This window comes from Tympanuchus pallidicinctus, unplaced genomic scaffold, assembly GCF_026119805.1.
Source record: "Tympanuchus pallidicinctus isolate F22 unplaced genomic scaffold, pur_lepc_1.0 scaffold5, whole genome shotgun sequence".
In the NCBI taxonomy this organism is placed as follows: Eukaryota; Metazoa; Chordata; class Aves; order Galliformes; family Phasianidae; genus Tympanuchus; species Tympanuchus pallidicinctus.
This window is the reverse complement of record NW_026294769.1, coordinates 35,241,110-35,254,603: the sequence shown is the minus strand read 5'-3', so window position 1 is coordinate 35,254,603 and position 13,494 is coordinate 35,241,110. Positions and strand designations below refer to the sequence as shown.

At 47.6% G+C, this 13,494-nt stretch overlaps 1 protein-coding gene across 1 annotated transcript in view; it reads right to left on the bottom strand.

Moving 5' to 3' along the window:
- The window catches only part of DTNA (dystrobrevin alpha), a 215,476-nt gene extending 211,064 nt beyond the window's left edge, over positions 1 to 4,412 (bottom strand). Inside the window, exon 1 of the mRNA XM_052703253.1 lies at positions 4,292 to 4,412. The gene's annotated coding sequence lies outside the window, so the exon portion shown is untranslated. The remainder of the gene's footprint in view (positions 1 to 4,291) is intronic.
- Between the last annotated feature and the right edge of the window lie 9,082 nt (positions 4,413 to 13,494).

The window sequence follows — 13,494 nt, the reverse complement described above, 5'->3', positions numbered from 1 at the left end:
GTAGAGGATTTAACTGGAAAGAGCCTTTATTTTTGTACTTTGTACATTACAGGGTGGAATTCTGTGAAGTTGTAATCTCTGTTAAGTTGTAATTCCCCTTCTAGCTACAAGCCGTTCTAGCTACACAGAGCATCCACACACAAAAGCAGCCTCTGTATGATACGAGATGCAGGTGAGGATTTCCCTGCAGGTCCTTGCAGCATATGCACCAGTACGTGCACTGTCAGCATAGAATGGATACCAACGGAGATGACATCAGACAATTAATAGTAATGGTTCTGAACAACAGAACAAGCATACTCTCCAGCAGAAACTGCAGATATGCTGCAGATAGGTAGTAGAGTTGCTGTGATCTCGTTCGCTTCACTGTGAGGAGGAAAATACACCAGGTCTGGATTTATGCCATCATAAATGAGAAAAGGATCTGGCCCCATGCATTTCAGCCATGATTATCCTAAATATTGGGGAAAACCCTGCTTCTGCTGGATTTCAAGGGGGCACGATATCAGCTTGAAACTTCATGATATTCCATTCCAGTTCTACAGTAACTGAACCCAAACAAAGTGTATTTGAAAGTTTTTCTTAGATCTCTGCATCTCTACATTTGAGACGCTTTTTTTCTCTGGAGCTTCCTAGTTTCAGTCACTTTCTCCATCAGTGCAACCAGTCTCAGGCTTGTTGATCTCCACTCCAGGACACAAAGTCCATTGACATTTCCAAGTTCTTGCAAGTGGCTTTGCATTTCATCTCAACTGCTTAGACTGCTCAACAATCCATGTTGGTATCAGGTTTTAGCCCTCCACATGAGACATTCTAGAACACGTACATTTAGAGAATATAATAGGTGCACCTGCTACTTTAAAAACAAATGAAGTGCTTATGCTCAATCAGAATTTGAGGGGATTTAAACCTGAACTGCCACACCCTTCTGACATGTTTTCCATATAGGAGTTTCCAAATATAAGGCAATGTGAGAACACTTCTTTTTATTTCTGCAAGACTGTTAACGCCCTCTCCCAAAGCAGTGCAAATGCCCGTGGTGGTCACAAAATGGTGACTGGTTACATTTGAGAGATATAAAAATATACAGATCAATACAGTTCTGCTACACGTTTCAGACAAAAACCTCATGTCTTTTTTCCAACATACTCTCTCCAGCCACTTCTGTAATGAAGTCAGAGAGACAGACACTGCATTACACTCTTCCAGCCCATTATGATTACTCCACACCTTTGCCACCTGCTTGCCCAACCTCCCCTCCTCCATCCCAACAGCTTTCAGCAACAGCACAGCTCTTGTGCTGTTTGTGTCAGTGGACAGAATTTCAAGCATGCTCCTAAATGATTATAAATGAAGGAATTTTCACGCTCTGTTAGGTTGAGAAGATGATGTTATTAACGATTACCATTCAAGGAAGCTCAGAGTAAGTGCCGAACTGAAGACACCTTTGACATAAGGCTTTGTTTTGTTCCTGCAAACAGCTGAGCAAGCAGTGTTAGCTCTCACTGTGTAACATATTCAAGGCTGCTGCCTCTAAGAAACTTCATTTTCCTTAATTTAGAAATAACATTGTTTTCCTCTGGAAACAGAAACAAAGATGTCAGTCCACAGCAACGCCCATAGAAGTAATTTGGCACAAGCAGGCAATGGAATGTATGAAGGTGCAATGTTGTTCTTATTCCTCTACTCCTGATCCACTTTCAGACTCCAAAAATGCTGACGCAAATCTACAATGCAGAAAGTGAAAATAGAAGTATGAGGTCATACTACTATTGGATTGGAGACAATGCAGGAAATGAACCTGTGTTGCTTGGCAGACCTGATTTCCTCGGCAAGTTCATGCACCGCAGTTCCCCCTACAAACGCAACCAACAGCTCTGCACCTCAGTAAAGGGGCAGGATAAGCTCTGTAAAGAAAAGGCATCCCGCTGTCTGTGAGTTTTTCACTTGTGAAGTGCTCAATGAATGGAGCACAGCCAGAATGCGAATACAACACAACATCAAAGCCACAGTCTGAGGTCCAACTCATCCCTTCATCACATCTGCTTTGTGCCCTCAGGCTGCACATTCCCAAGAATCCCCTCTCCATGGTAAACAAGACCTGCAGTCCATGCAAGCCCTCCCTTCAACAACAATTTGCCCCTCCACTACAATCCCCATTTGCACAGCAGAACTAACTGGAATGTAACATTACCTCCCGTTTACACTTCGTTGTTACACCCAGAGGAACACACCTGCAACTAATATAAAGAATAACAGCTTAGAACACAGTCATTAGAAACAACCTTGTGACACCTGAATGACATAAGCAAGCTCCCCTGTTTGAGAGAAGTCTTTGCCCATTGCTAATAGTGTGTATACATGCAAGCTAAGATTAAGACCACAGAATGAAAGAGGAGATTAGTCACTGGAACAAGAATTTCCCAAGAATAGTTCTCATTCTAAAATCGCTAATTTTGCTTTCCTAACCAAAAGCTGCTGAAACTGGAGAAACAAACTTTCTGGGCAATTCCAAGAGTGGCATCAACTACTTTGTCTGAAAGGACACACTGTGTTCATAGCAGCTATTTCTGACTTTCAGCTGTACAAACATAAAACACCATGAAAGTGCTTTTCCTCTCAGTTTCATGTCAGTATATACTCATTGATTTCAGTGCAGTTATAACTGATTATTTGCCTGCCATGAGAATTAGATCAGTGCTGGCCATTAAAGGCTGCTCTGAACAAACTTAAGCTGAATGAAATGGATAGGAGATCAGCTATTCTCTGCTCTGTGACAGCACACAACTGCAAAATGAGGGAAATCATTAAGGCAGCACTGCGTCTCCAAAAGCCAAAGAAAAAACTCTATCCTCCACCTTCCTCTAAACCTTAACAGACCACTATTCACTAGCTTCCCATGACATACTTTGTGGGGTTTTTCCCTGGTTTTCCACTGTAGAACCAGCAGGTTACCCCACTATACAGAAATTACAGCCACACACTTTGCTTTCACAATTAAGGTCTGAGGGGCTTCCAAGAGAGAGCTGAGTCCACCAGGGTTGAGATAGCATAGTTGAAGCACTGCTGCACATTCACAGCAGCACACTGAAGGCTGCCTGTAAAAACTATTACACTGATGGGAGGCACAACATGCATAAGTCACCCACCTGCTCTGATCACAGCACACAGGTGCCCAATTTTGTGCATTAACTATTAACTTTGAATCGATATGAGAGCCTTCATGCACCAACAGTAGGGTAAAACCCAAATACGTGTCAGCAGCGTATCGCTTGTAGAAGAAATACGAAGACAAGCTGACAGCAGACACGGCGCTGGCTTTTGTCTCACGCTCACTTACTCTTGGGCAGCCAGACACCAGCACAACCCAACTACCCAGCACCCACTGCTCTCCAGTTGCCATCGTTCCATCAGCAGATAGGTGCCCAGCGGTGAGCACGCTCACTGGCAGTGGATGTGTGAGAGAGGCTACACGGCACAGAGATAAAAGTAAGGAAAACAGCTCTGCGGCCACAGCAGGGTTAAAATACAGCCTCCAAGCCTTTATCCCCTCACTACTCTACGACTGCACCAGTACGGAAAGGGGAAGAGCAGAGGTGCAGCGTTTAGAAGTGAACAGAAAGTTACAGAACTTCCAACGTCAAGCTGTATTTAACGCCTAGAAATACTGAGCTTGTGGCACTGCTTGAACACTTCTCCAGCTCTCCTTTCCACACCTCCGAGCCCACCGGCGCACTCCGCGGTTCATCACGCAACATGTACCCCCATCCAACGCTTTAAATCTTACCTAAACACTACCCCTCCTCCTCCCCGCGCCTGGGAACGGAGGCAGCGGATAAACGCGGGGCTCACCCGTCCCCTCAGCCACCAACACGACGTAACGCCTGGCGGCGGGAGCGCTGCCCGGGATGCCGCTCACACAACTTCGCGGCGGGCGTTACGGGGCGCTCCCTCCGCCCACCCTCCCGCGGGGCCGCACGGCGGGCTGCGAGCCGGTGACACGGAGGACCCGCCCGCCGCCCGCACCGCGCGCAGGCACACGGATATGTCACACACATCCGTACGGCCGCACACACGCACCCGCGGCCGCGCAGCCCTGCCGTCCCCAACCCCGAGGGCGAGCGGAGACTCGCGGCCCCGCACGCCCCCACCCACCGCGGCCGCCCCGCGCCCGGATCCCAGAGCCCCTCGCAAGGGAGCCGGGCGCCGACAGCCGCACACAGGTGAGCGGCAACAGGCGCCGCCCCGCTGCCCGCGCTCCGCCGGCCCGGAGGGGCGAGCCGCTCCGTACCTGCGAGGTAGCGCCGCTCGGTAAGGTCACGGCGCGCCGCCGGCACGCGGCGCCGGGCGGGAGGGATGCCGAGAGCAGGAGCTCCGCCGCCGCCGCCGCGCACGGCGCCGGAGCGGGGCGGCCGCGCCGCGCAGAGGCAGAGGCGGCCGCTGCCGCTGCAGCTCCTGGCACATGCTGCAGGTGTCAGCGCAGGAGCTGCCCCGCCGCCCGCCCGCCGCGCCCGCCCCCTCGCTGCGCATGCGCGCCAGTCCTACCGCGCCGGCGCGGAGCCTCTGCGCCGGCGCCTTGCCGAGTACGAAGCCGTCGCGACGCCGCTGCCCGGCTGCGGAGCCCCCCCTCGGGGCCGCGCGCCCGCCAGCACCGGGGGGCGGGGGGATGACGTCGTGGGTGTGGGGCAGGGGCGCGGCGGCTGGTAGCGGTCCGGGGAACGCGGCCCCGCGTCCCGCGGTCGGGGCCGTGCGGGTGGCGGGGGTCGGGAGCGGCCCGCCGACCGTCCCGGGGCAGCGACCGGGCCGGGGGAGCGGCGGCTGGGCCGAGCGGGAGGGATGACGTCACCCTTTATCCCGGCGAGGGGCGGGGGGGGCGGGGCCAGGCGGAGCGCTCCCTCCGCGGGATCTGAGGGCGGGGGACACCGCGTTGACGGCGGCGGGCTCGGAGCCGCCGGGGGCTGCTGCTGCGCGGGCTGTGCTGCCGCCCTGAGCTCCGCCACCGTGGGTCCGCTGCAGGATGCGGAGGGAGCTCGCACCTCTGCGCCACGCAGTGCAGCGCAGCGGCACGTTGAGCCGAGGAGATGCACCTATTAACCCAAAGTCAGAGCCTTTCCGCTGCGTTTCGTTCCTGCGGATGCCAGCGGCTGTGTGCGTGCTCAGCCTTACCGTGGCTCTCCTCAAGAGCAGTAGGTATCCTTGCGAGCAGCCCCCTGCACACACGGGGCAGCCGGCTTCCAAAGCCTCCGCTGTTACTGCGCGCTTACCTCCCTGGTGCAGAAGGTCTGTGACCGACCCGTCCCCTCCTTCTGCTCAGGTATGCCGTGGGGATGAGCGGTGTTGGCCAAGCACACACTCAGCTGTGCAAGGGGGGGCAAATGCAGCACCATTCACTGAAGCAGTCTTGCATCTCCATTCACTGTCACACCTAGCAATAAGAGGTGCCTGTCTGCATTAGGAGTGCATTGGAGAGTATTTAAAACAATATTTGTTCTCATTGGGAGCAGCCCTGTGGAAAAGGACTTAGGGGTGCTGGTGCATGAAAAGTCAGACATATGAGCCAGCAGTGGCTCTTACAGCCCAGAAGGCAAAGTGTGAAGTGTGTCCCGGGCTGCACCAAAAGAGGGGTGACAGCAGGGAGAGGGAGGGGATTGACCCAACTACTGTGCCCTTGTGCGGTCCCATCTGGAGTACTGCGTCCAGGCCTGGAGCTCCCAGTGCAGGAGAGACGTGGAGCTGTTGGAGCATGTTTAGACAAGGGCCATACAAATGATCCAAGGGATGGAACAACCCTCTATGGGAATAGGCTGAGAGAGCTGAGGCTGTTCAGCCTGGAGAAGATAAGGCTCTGGAGAGACCTCATTGAAGCCTTCCAGTACTTGAAGGGTGTGTATAAGCAGGAGGGGAACTGACTGCTTACAGAACCTGATAGTGATAGGACGAAGGGGAATGGCTTTAAAATAAAAGATGGGAGATCTAGGTTAGATGTTAGGCAGAAACTCATCACGCAGAGTGCTGTGAGGGACTGGCATAGCTGCCATCCTTGGATGCCCCATCTGCTAGGCAGCCTGCTCTTGTGTATGGCAGCCCTGTTCAAGGCAGGGGCTTGGGACTGGATGGGCTTTAAGCTCCCTTCCAACCTACACCATTCTGTGATTCTACCTGCATTTGTAAGGTTATTTTTTCTATTCAGCTTTCATGGATATTTCCAACTGCTTATGAAAAGAATGAAGAGTTTTCTGCAGCTACAGCATTTATCTTGAGCATGTATTCAGGTGTGCCATCTTGCCCACCACACAGTTTCAGGAGGGCTGCAGGTTTCAGGGTGTGTTACATTAATACTGTGTTGGAATTGCTGCTTGACCAATTTGAAAACAATATGAAGAGATGCCAATTCTGACCAGAGATAAACAAGAAAGTGAGAAGAGGGAAAGATCTGGTCATTCTGGAGGCTGCAATGTGTGGTGTTAGGTAGTTAGGGCATTAAACTATCCACATACATGTAGAAATTTAAGAATCTGGTAATCCACATCTGTGTTGCCCAGGCAAGGCTGGATTTGCGCACCGGGATGCTGTGTTCCACCAGTTTGCAATTACTGGCCTCTTCTTGCTGCTGGAGCAGTGGGAAGGAGAGGTGATAACAGGATGAGAATGTGATGCAGGAACATTGGGTAATGCAGACCATTGTCTGCGGGTGCCCTCTGGCTTGATAAAATGCAGTGTGGGAGGGTTGGAGTGCACAAGTGACAAAACAACTGGAGTACAGTGCAACATTGTGGAGGACACAGAGGTTGAAATGGGAGCTTGAAATCAGGTTTGGTAGGGGATGGAGGGGCAGAAGGGAGGTCTCTGTGTCTGCAGACCATACCAGCTACAGAAGTTGATTGTTGCTGCCAGAATACAGTAACAAAATGCAGGGGAAAGGTAGTGTCACAAGTGAGCCTGCAACAAGAGTTGCTGTCACTGTAATGCCAAGGTGAACAGAGATTGCATGTAAGCTGGGATGTTTAAATGACAGTAGCCTTACTGAAAGGGAAAAGCGATGCATAAAGGAGATGGGACCACAGAAGAAACTGTCTTTAGAATTCTGATTCCAGCTCACAAGATGACAAGGCCTGATGCTCACTAAGGATCTAATGAAGAGGTTAGCAGGGCTGAGAATGTTCTTAGCCCTCCAGGCTGCTCAGTGGAGGGCTATCATTTACATTTTTGCTTTGCTCCATTTCTTGAAACTATGGGCTACATTAATTGCCAACAGAACACAAAACTATTTGAACTTCAATTAGAGGCAATTTCACCATAATAAACCATGATCTTTCATTCTCCAGAACAAGACTACCAAGGCCTAAATGCTTAAGGGACTGCCCACTGTATGGGCAAAAGATCTGGCTGTAATGGTCTTCGCACAGTAGTCTTTTCAAAGGGGACTGAGATTAGTGTTAGCAGCAACTGTTCTACTCCAATCAAATTCCCCTAGAAAAGTGCTTTAGTTCCTGACAGAGTGCCTTAGGAACTGCATGTTTGGCTTCCAGGCTGCTCTAGATCTTGTTAGTAGTCATGGAAAGGGCTGAGCATGCCCACCCAACTAAGCAGCCTGCCATAGCAGGGAGGTTATTTTGTGTGGGGAACTCCGAACATCAGTGGAGTTTTCCTTAAGCATCTGTTTTGCAACATGTTGTGGTTTAACCCAGCAGGCAGCTAAGCACCAAGCAGTTGTTCGCTCACTCTCCCCCTCCCCCGATAAGATGAGGGGAGAAAACTGGCAAAAAAACCCAACAAAGTGGAACTCATGGGTTGAGATAAAAACTACTTGCTAAGTCAGAAAAGGAAGAGAAAAAAAATAGTAATGATAATTATAGATCTATACATATATACAAAGCGAGTGATGCACAGCATAATTGCTCACCACCCGCTGACTGATGCCCAGCCAGTCTCCAAGCAGGAGCTACCTCCCAGCCAATTCCCCACTGTTTATCAAGGTTTGGGTTTGTTTGGTTTTTTTTTCCCACTTGTTGTCAAATGGTATGGAATATCCCTTTGGCCAGTTTAGGTCAGCTGTCCTGCTTCTATGCCCTCCCAGCTCCTTGTGCCCATCCCCAGCCCCTTACTGGAAGGACAGCACAAGAAGCTGAAAAGCTGAAATGTCCCTGGCTCTGTGCAGCACTGCTCAGCAATAGCTGTAACATTGGTGCGTTATCAGCATTGTTTTTCTCCAAAAGCCAAAACAGCATCACACCAGGCATGATTAAGAAAGAGTCAGCTCTGTCCCAAATGAAACCAAGACACAGAAATATTGTTTTTATTGGGTTTGCTTGAATTAGATGAAAACTGAATACCAACAGTGGAAACTGCTAGTAAGGGAAAATCCTGCTTTTGGGTAGGCACATTGAGAGCTGCCTGTAAGATAATTTTCAGGCATCCTTCCCTTGCAGGAGGAGCGTTGGCTTGTGTCTGTCAGAGTAGGCATCTTTCTGCAATCAAGCGCCTGAAAACTCTTGTCCTTTCATTAATTCACACACCTACAAAGGAACACATTCTGTTTGTTGATGCTCTATCTATGCCCTGCGGAGCAGTTCCTCTGGAAGCTGCCTCTTCATGCCTCTTTCCTTGGAAGCATTTGGATTTTCTCAGAAAATGGGAACACTCTGAGGTTTGTTAGCTTCACCTAGGCTTGTCATTAACACTAGTGGAGTGCAAACATTAACCAAATTAAAGGTTTACTTCAGCTTGGCATAAGGGCAAGCTGCTAATTACAAGACTGGAAAATGAAAATGACCAGGAGTCATTTAAACTTGAAATGTAATTCTAGGGCAAACTTAACAACAGGTTCTTCCTTTGCTGCCTATTATCCTTCACATTGAGTTTTTAAGATGTATTTCATCCATAAAAAGCATCAGTCTAATTTGTACGTGCAATGCATAGCTTGTCTAGTTCCTTCCAGCAGGAAGGAAGTGCCTCAGGTGTGGCCAGCTGGGGTTTTGTTTGAAGCTCCTTCCTGACCCTGCTTTCTTTCATGCTTTCCAAACAAGCTGTCCTGAGACACCTCCTCTTCCCAGGCAGCAATTCATGAAGCAATTCACAAACCTTTTACTGGCTCGCCTTAATAACATGCAAAGATATGAGCTCTAGCCATTGTCTCAAGTTTTCCATGCATAGCTGATGTGCTCTGGAGTAACACAAATGTGCTTCAGCAACAAAGACGACAGACTTGATAGCGGCACTTTTTGACCAAGCAGCCGTCCCACCATTTGGTATCAGCTTATGGGGTTCCCAATTTGACATCATCTCATTGCAGAAGAATGAGAGGAGATCACACCTCCCACATCTAAGAAAGCATGAGGAGGGAGGGAATCACGCTAGGCTGTGCTGATCTTAATGTTACAGTTGACAAATCTAATCTTTCCCTTGTTCATTTACCAGTGCCAGCCAGGCATCGTTTTGTATGATTAAGTGCCTGTGAAATCAAATAATGAACTGAATTTGTTCCATTTGGATACATTATCCAAACTGGACTTTTGGGTACATCATCATTACTGTGATCTCTAACTTGTCAGAGATGCCACAACACAGATAATAACAGTAAAAATACTGACACCGCATGCTGGTGGTTTACTTGACTCATTACAGAGAATAAAGAATATCACTGAAATAAATGTAGTGCTTAGCATGGAGATGTCACAGAAATAAATAGAATTTGTGCTGCATAGAAAGAAAAAAAAATGTGGATAATGTGCTTGCAGGGAACTACAAACCATTTGAATGCTGTGTTTTTTGCATTTTTTTCACTAAATACTTTATTATCTCCTTAGAAGAAGGAAATGCTGTTGGCTTGGAACACCATAGCACTGGTAGTGCCAGATTGGGCTTTCTTAATGATCTGGAAGTTAGAATCATGATTAAGTCTGTTTATATATTGGTAGATTTGTGGTAGCTGCATGAGTTCCATTCAGAATACGATGGCACGCTGTACTGGAAGTGCACTGCAACAGGCATGTATTTGCTTGCAAAATGGGGGGACTATCCGTATCTAACGCTTACAAAATGCCTTCTGGGAGTGCAGCTTATTCTATTCCAGGAGGAGTCTGAAGCCGTTTTGGTAGCGGGTGTTAGCAGATGGTCCCTGAAAATGGTGGGACGTCTGCTCAGCCAGGCTCCTGCAGGCTCCCAGCCTCTTGATGCGGCCTGGCTCCGCTGCCACAGGAGGTAACAGGCTGAAGGGAACCCAGGGGAAGCACCACTGAGAGAGGGAGGGAGGCAGACAAACGCTATCGCGGGGGCTGTGAGGAAGCAGAGGGATTTTCTCCAAACCGCATCCTTTTAAGCAATCAGATTTCAATTTGTCTGAGAGGATGATGCTGTAAAGGTCGTCAGTCACAATAGTAGAAAATTTAATTCTCTTTTAGTTTGTATTTTCAGTAAATAGCACAGCAGTGTCAGTCATCTTGTGAAAGAGTGAAAACATTGTGCCGTGCAATTATCATCAGCTTATATGTGCAATTTTATGATTGTTATTTGCATTAATGTACTGCACTGTTGTTCTCTACATCTTGCAAACGTGAAAGCTTCAAAGTGTTAGGAAGCTGGGCATGGTGATGACACTTTGTAACAATGTAGGGCTTTACACGTACTTTAATTTCATTAGTGCATTGCTGCTGTCTGTGCCAAGCAGATGAGTGATATCCCTCCTAAAATGGAAAGTGAAGTGAGGTGTATATCAAGACCTCTGTACATATTGAAGGAAGTCAGCAGCTTATCCATGAAGACACAATGAGGCTGTGACGAGGTTGCTGGATTCAGCAGCCAGGATTTCCATCCTAACTCACCACCCCAAGTGTTGTTGTGGATGTCGTCCTCACCTTTCTGTATTCTTCTGTCAGACTTTTGAAATCTGACGAGGAAAAATGGTAGATATCTTTACTGGGATTAGATGTATCCATATCCACCATTTAAATTAATTGCATGGAAAGTTCTTTATAGGAGCACACAGCAGTTGCAAGCACTTCTAACACAGACATGTGCAGGATGTGAATATGAAACCACGCTGCCTTGGGAGGGTGGCATGTCCATGAACTAACCCACTACTGGCTCTTCAGGAGACAGAACCACTTTGCCAGCTGTGCGCACGCAAGGCTGCGTGACAGAGAGCTGGCTGCGACTGCACTGCCTTCTTTGTGTCCTTGTGACTGCAGAGAGTGCCACAGAAATGCCCTGCTGCATCTCCAGGTTCACCTTGCAAAATAAATGACAGGAATCACACAAAAGCAACTGCACAGAAAGGGATGGAAGGACAAAGGATGCCTGAATAGGAAGGACTCAGAAAGGCTAAGGCACAAAATGAGTCACTAGGGACAAACTGTAATGACAGCTTTGAAAGGATGTTAGAAGCAGGGGGAGGCAGAAGGAAAGTCTACAGCTGAGTGAGGGATGAGAAGAAAAGCAGGTGACACCAAGATTGAAGTACTTACTCTGGCTTTTAGTCACAAACAAGGTGCTGGTACCCAGCAACTTAGCAAGCTTCATTTTAAGAGAGGTACAGACAAACTAAAAATCATGTAAAGGAATACACTTTAAAATGCCAGGAGGTGTAGATACATTGAAATCAGCCAGGCTTGCTGAGCTTTATGCTGACAAATGTGGAGTGCTAGAGCGGCCTTCGCAGCACTAACTATAATCTTTGACAGCTGCTAGCAGAAAAGTCCCAGTGGATAAGTACAGTACCTGTCATTAGAAGGGAGAAAATGAAGAAAGCAGGAACTCAGTTCTATGGAGATATTCAAGACCCATCTGAATGCCTACCTGTGTGACCCATTGTAGGAAACCTCTTTTAGCAGGGAGTTTGGACTTGATGATCTTTTGAGATCTTTTCCAAGCCCTAGAATTCTGTGATTTTGTGTCTTTTGGAGGAGTCAGGCTGGGAGTGTTGCTGAAAAGCATTTTAAGACAAACAGATACAGTTTGTCCCCAAACACACAAAATAGAGTCAGGCAACAAAGACTTTTGAAGAACATTGTGTCAAACTGATCTAACCACCTCTTTAGGACAAACTTCCCAGCACCTATTGCTGCTGGTGATGTGACCTTTCTAGGAAGAACACGGGAGTTGCCTTGCTTTCCCCATGTGCTATGGAAACATGGTGCCCAGAAAACACTTAATGCCTGCAAAACTCTGTTCTTGTTGCTGCTGGATTAGCAGGGCAAGCACTACAAAATATATATGGCTGAGACTTGCAGATGAACATGATTTGCTGTATGCGTAGGTACAGCAAATGCCTGGCAGTTGGCTACAAGCTACATGATCTAACTTGGAGGATATAGTCCATGAGATGTGTACATTGGACAACCCTCGATTATCTGGGATGTGGTAAGCATGAATTATAAGCAAGAGCTTTTAAAAACTTTTGATGTGGTCCCATGTAATGTTCTGATGTTCGGAGCTGAGCTGGAACAAAAATAAGATCACTGCAGCCAGGCAGGTGCACAAGTGGTTGAAATACCGCTTGTCCAGAGTAATTACCAATAATTCACTGTCAGACCAGGAGAACGTTGTAAGTGAGGTCCCACAAGGGTCTGTCTGGGGTCAGCGTTACTCAGTGCTTTCAATAATGACTTGGATGAGTGTAACGGTTTGAATAAAGAGTAAAATTTGTGGATGACATCAAGACAGGAAGGTTTGTGAGCACTTTGGTGAACGAGATTAGAATTTTAAATAATCTTGCTGCGCTGGTGAAATGCCAAGAAATCAATAAGATCAAGTTCAATAAAGAATACAAAGAACTCCTCCTGGGGGGCAGAAGTCAAATGTGAAGTGGAGAATAGCTGGTGGGGCAGCAGTCCTGCAGGCAACGCTGTGGTCTTACTGCTGTTTACAGATGCTGCTGAAAAAACATTTCTCTCACAGTGACTTTACTGCCCCATGAACTAAACAAATGTAGTTCTGGTGACTATAAATGTAATTTTTCTGGTCTACTCACCACTAATAACTAGGAATGTGTGTCCAGAATGGAGCACCGTAAGAAAAAAATAAGCAAGAAAACAGGACAATAGCAATAGGTGTGACAAGATTTAATAAATCTCAGGGGGGAGGAGGAGAGGGAGAGAGTTTATTTAATTTATACAAAAGGAAATTGAATGATGACCAGCATAAAAGACTTGCAAAGAAAATAAAGACTTCTCCATGCTGACGACAAATTAGATGAGAAGTGACTTGCAGCAAGAGATATGTGTTAGACAAACCATTTCTCAGCATTTGAAGAGGTTTCTTAAAGAATTCCCATCATCAAAGTTTTGGAACAGGACAGACAAACTTCTTTCAGGAATATGCTAGACAGATCTGATTCTTTCTCAGAGGAGATCTGAGCCATTTCCTCTAACCTTATGTGTCTGTGATTTTGTCTAACAGCTTAAATCACAGGGGATAACATAATTCTTAGCAATCCAATTCTGCAAGTCAGTGTTCAAGTGTGTAGTCAATACTAGCCAATTAATTCAGAGCTCTGGC